This window comes from Carcharhinus amblyrhynchos, chromosome 7 (genome assembly GCF_965287045.1).
Source record: "Carcharhinus amblyrhynchos chromosome 7, sCarAmb.v2.hapA, whole genome shotgun sequence".
In the NCBI taxonomy this organism is placed as follows: Eukaryota; Metazoa; Chordata; class Chondrichthyes; order Carcharhiniformes; family Carcharhinidae; genus Carcharhinus; species Carcharhinus amblyrhynchos.
The window spans coordinates 78,152,341-78,158,340 of record NC_137330.1 but is presented as its reverse complement, the minus strand read 5'-3'; positions in this window follow the sequence as shown (position 1 = coordinate 78,158,340).

Sequence of the window (6,000 nt, the reverse complement as noted above, 5' to 3'; positions counted from 1 at the left end):
TATATTTAGATATTTATCCAACCCTTTTTTGTAATTGCATAATTGAGATCCTTAAATCTACAGATCTACAGGAAAAATATTTCTAATTGTACTGGAGATTTGTTAATTTTGAACCTTTCTCACTAACTTTGTTTTCAATGCAAGTTAATTTGTTTTAATCTATGTTACAGAATTTTTCTAGCTGCAAACGGTCACTTTACTACACACAGCTTCACATTTCTGTATGCCCGCACTTACAGACACATCACCAAGAACATGGATAAGAACAAAGCCCCTCCAATGTGTCAAATTACTTATATGACTAACCTATATGTAACTATGATGGTATGAGGCATGAATTAGCCATGATGGACTGGGAAAAATTACTGAAAGGAAAGACAGTGGACAGGCAATGGCAGGCATTTAAAGAATGAATCGGTGAACCTCAAAAGTTGTTTACCTCTGTGTGGTGCAAGAGTGGTAAGGGAATTGTGGCCAAACCATGGCTTATAAAGGAAATTAGAAATTGTATCAGATTCAAGGAAGAAAAATACAAATTGGTAAGAAAAAGCAATAGACCTGCGGATTGGGAACAGTTTAAAATTCAGCAAAGGAGGACCAAGGGATTGATTAGGAAGGGAAAAATAGAGTATGAAAGAAAGCTAGCAGGGAACATAAAAACTGACTGTAAAAGTTTCCATAGGTATGTAAAGAAAAAAAAAATTGACAAAAATGAATGTAGGTCCCTTAGAGTCCGAAATGGGAGAATTCATAATGGGGAATAAGAAATGGCCAAGGAATTAAATTTGTGCTTTGCTTCAGTCTTCACAAAGGAAGACATGAGTAATGTATCAGAACTGCTGAGAGAAACATGTTTTAGTGAGGAGCTGAAGGAAATCAGCATTAATAGAGAAATGGTTTTGGGGAAATTCTTGGGATTGGATAAATCTCCAAATCCTGATCATTTTTATCCCAGAATACTTAAAGAGGTGGCCCTGGAAATAGTAGATACATTGGTAATTATTTTCTAAAATTCTTTGAACTCTGGAACAGTTCCTACTGATTGGAGGAGAGTTAATGTCAGTCGGCTATTCAAAAAGGGAAGTAGAGAGAAAACAGGGAACTATAGACTAGTGAGCCTAATATTGGTACTGCTGGATAGAAGTTGCTGGAGTCTATTATCAAGGATTTCATAACTCGGCATTTGGAAGGCAATGGTATAATCAGACAAATTCAGCATGGATTTACAAAAGGAAAATCTTGCTTGACAAATGATGGAGCAGGCTCATGTTAACAGCCGCCATCTTTGTTAGGGTCAGTAAGCAGAAGAGCATATGTGCGACTGCCATCTTTATTGGAGGCGTTTCTGAGCCATCTTTCCTGGAAGAGGTTCTTGCAGCAGATTTGGGGTTGATGACAGTGCATGGGTTGAGGGATTTGCCAGTAGGTGGAGGAGGGGTGTCTGGAAATATCAAAGGACAGTGAAGGGAGGGGGCTGGCCTGGGGTCCACCTCTGGTGCCCAAGCAAAATGGCCACTGACACCTCTTGATTTTGGCTCCACAGCCCACATGACATCAACATTTGAAGTCACGCCACCAATGATACACTCCTGACCACTAATCAGGGACAACCTCAGCCCCAGTCCCAATAAAGGCTAACTGGAACAGTGCAATTTAAATGCACCAATGAGGTTAAGACCAGTGATGTCATGGCTATATGAACCAAGGTGTGAACAGTTCTCTTATTCTTGCCTTGGGAGCAGCTAAAAAAGTGTAACTGTGCCACACCTTTGGGAGCTGAATAAAGCTACTGAAATTTATCAACTAGACTCGAGTCTGTGGAAGCAAAGAGGACCAACAATGGAATTTTTGAGTTTTAACTAGTAGAGTTGACCAAGGAGAACCAGTGGATATGGTTTATTTAGACTTTCAGAAGGCTTTCGACAAGGTCCCACATAACAGACTAATATGTAAAGTTAAAGCTTATGGGATTGTAGGTAATGTCTTGAAATGGATAGAAAGCTGGTTATCAGATAGGAAGCAAAGAGTTGGCATAAACAGGTCTTTTTCTGATTGACAGTCAGTGACTAGTGGGGTTCCACAGGGACCTGTGTGAGGACCCCAACTGTTCCCATTATATATTAATGATTTGGAAGAGGGAACTAAATATATCATTACCAAATTTGCAGATGATATTCGGTTGGGTGGGTGGGTGAGCTGTGAGGAGGATGCAGAGATGCATCAGCATGATTTGGACATGATGAGTGTGTGGGCATATGCATGGCAGATGCAATACAATGTGGATATATGTGAGGTTACCTATGTCAGTAGCAAAAAATGAAGGCAGATTATTACTTGAATGGGTGTAAATTGAGAGAGGTGGATACTCAACGAGACCTTGGAGTCCTTGTGCATCAGTCACTGAAAATAAGCACAAGCAGTAAAGAAGGCAAATGGCATGTTGGCCTTCAATGTGAGAGGATTTGAGCATAAGAATAGGGGTGTTTTGTTACAATTGTAAAGGACATTGGTGAGGCCATATTTGGAGTATTGTGTGCAGTTTGGGGTCCTGATCTGAGGAAGAATGTCCTTGCTATCAAGGGAGTACAGCAAATGTTTACCAGGCCGATTCTTGGGATAGCAGTTCTGTAATATGAAGAGAGCCTAAGTCGGTTAGGATAATATTTATTGGAGTTTAGAAGAGTAATAGAGGATTGCAAAGAATCTTATAACATTCTAACAGGGTTAAGCAGGGCAGATTCAGAAAGAATGTTTCCAATGGTGGGGGAGTCCAAATCTAGGGGTCATAGTTTGAGGATAAACCTTTGAGAACTGAGGTGAGGAGAAATTTCTTCACAGAGGGTGATGAATGTGTGGAATTCACTACCCCTGAATGTAATTGAGGCCAAAACGTTGTCTGGTTTCAAGGAGAAATTAGATGTGACTTTTGGAGCTAAAGGGATCACAAGCTTTGGGCAGAAGGTGGGATTAGGGTGTTGAATTTGATGATCAGCCATGATTAAAATGAATGGTGGAGCAGGCTCAAAGGGCTGAATGGCCTAATCCTGTTTCTAGTTTCTTTTTTTTATGCCTCTATGGTTAAGGTCAGCACTGACAGACTTAACCATCTTTTCTCACATTTTTTTGAATTTTCATCCTTATATGGAACTATTGTCAAGATACTAATGTTAAAGGAAGGTTGAGTAAAATCAAGATTACAAGTAAAATTAGGATGAAATAAAGTAAAGAATTGGATAAAAGGGAGTGTCGCCGCTGTCTGAAGAGGTGTTTCTGATATGGGAATTAGCAAAGAAGTAGGAAAACAAGTGTTACATAGAAATATAGAAGCAGGAGAAGGCCATTCAGCCCTTCAAGCTTGCGCCCCCATTCATTATGGTCATGGCTAATCATCAAATTCAATATCTTGATCTGTCCTTTCCCCCATGTCCCTTGATCCCTATAGCTCCAATAGCTATATAGAACATAGAACATAGAAAAACTACAGCACAAACAGGCCCTTCGGCCCACAAGTTGCATCGAACTTATCCCTACCTACTAGGCTTACCTATAACCGTCTATCTTACTAAGTCGAATATTTAATTTATTCTTGAAATTCTTCTCATGTCAGCATGGGTTTCCTCCGAGTGCTTTGGTTTCCTCCCACAGTCCAAAGATATGCAAGTTAGTTTGATTGGCTATGCTAAATTGCCACTTCATATCAGGGGGACTAGTAGGGTAATTATTTGGGATTAGAGGAATAGGGCCTGGTTGGGATTGTTGTTAGTGCAGGTTTGATGGGCCGAATGGCCTTCTTCTGTACTGCAGGGACTCTGATTTTATGAAATCAGACAACGTTTTGTCCTCAACTACTTTCTGTGGTAGTAAATTGCACACATTCACCACTCTCTGGGTGAAGAAATTACTCCTCACTTCAGTTCTAAAATGTTCACCCCTTATCCTTAAGCTATGACCCCTAGTTCTGGAAACACTCAGCATTGGTAACATTCATCTAATTTTTGAAGGGATAAACAATGGAATATAGATATAGGTGCTAAAATTGTACAAGAAATGAGTTCAAATGGAGAGATAGTAAATAATTTGTACCTATGTGTTGATGTTGGGAATGGCATTAAACTCAAAATTAGAGAGGCATGTAATCAGGGAATATCAGTGATCATGGGTAATTTTAATCTGCACATAGATTGGGCAAATCAAGTAAGCCACAATACTGTAGAGAAGGAATTCCTGGAGTGTATACAGGATGGTTTTCTTGACTAATATGTGGAGGGACCAACTAGAGAGAAGATCATCTTAGACTGGGTACTGTATAATGAGAAGGGAAACATTGCCAGCATAGCTGTACGAGGCCCCCTGGGGATGAGCGACCATGACACGATAGAATTTTTTTATCAAGGTGGAGAGTGAAGTAGTTGATTCGAAGACTAGAGTGCTGAATCTTAATAAAGGAAACTATGAGGATATGAGGTGTGAGTTGGCTTTGATAGATTGGGAAGAGTTACTTAAAGGGATGACAATAGATTGGCAATGGCAAATATTCAAGGAACCACATGGGGGAACTGCAGCAGATGCCAGAGGCGAGGACTCAGCTGTCCCAGGCTACATGATGGGCCTCTGGGATCACTTTTCCCTCAGCTGCTGGAGATGCAGCAACCGAGCCAGGGAATGCAGGAGAGGCTGACGGCCACACTGGACCAACTGCTGGGCGGAGTCCCAAGGCTTTTGGTTGGACCAGCTATTGCCTGTCTTATGTACTTCCCAGGCCAATACTGTAAGGATGGCGTCTGTAATGGAAAGCCTGTGCCAGGAGACCCTCACCGTGAGTGGCAGGCTGCAAGAAAGGCCAAGGCACAATGGGTCACAGCAGAGTCCCAGAGGGCCATAGCGAAATCCTTGAGAGTTGCGGCTGGGTCGCAGGGGGCCACAGCTGAGGGACTGAACAGAATTTGAGGTTCTGCGGCACATGGCTGAGAGGCTCGAGAGCTTGCAGGAGACCCAGCAGGACAGCACTGAGACACAGTGAGCTATGGCAGCAGCCCTTGAGAACATGGCCCAGTCGCAGTGAGTCATGGCTGAGGGGTTGCAGAGCATGGCCCAGCTTCAGATGGCACTTGCTGTGACCATTGAGAGGTGGTCCTCCAGGACTGACAGTGCCAGGTGACACTGGATCTTTTGCAGCTCACTGCAGGAGCACTGTCAATCCATGAAGTGACCCAGGGGCCCACGGTAATCCCAAGGGAGGAGGAAGGGCTCAAGGCCATGCTGGGACCTTCCAGTCAGGAGACTGTGGCAACACTTTCTGACTTCCCCCTTCCTGACACCAGGGCATCTCAGGGACAACAGGATGAAGAGAGTGTCATGGAAACATTCCAGACACCTGGAAACAGGCCAGGGCCCTCAAGATTCAGAGTTTCCAGAGGAAGCATGGTGGGCAGTTGCCCCCCCCACCACCCTCCACCTACGATGTACATTCTGGGAAGTCACAGACGTAGTGGCAGGTCACGCAAGGTTAGGAAGTTGTAGTTGCACTGAGATGGCAAAGGCCAAGGGCTGCAGCAGTTTGGAAGATATTTACCTTAATGTTTTCTGTTTACAGGTCTTTATGTTAGAATGTCTTATTTAAACACCTTTATTGCAATTAAATATTTTTTTCATCACCCACTGTAACTAATTGGTTTCAGATTTGTGTTGAGTAGGAATCCTCTTCCATTGATGATCACTGGAGGGATGTTTCATATTGCTGTTGGTGGGAAGGCCCCACAACACTGTGTCACTAAGAAAAAGAAGCCACTGCTTTCCCAGAACCCACAAGTGACTCCCTCCCATTCCCCAGCCCACCCGCTCCAGGGCCCTGTATGAGGGTTTCAGACCCCTGACTCATTACACAGACCTGGGCCCAGGTAGGACTCAGACTAGTTTGCACCAGAGCATCACCATAATGGTGCTTAGCGAATCATCATCACCCCTCTGCCAGGCAAAAAAAAACTCGCTAACTCAGAGTAC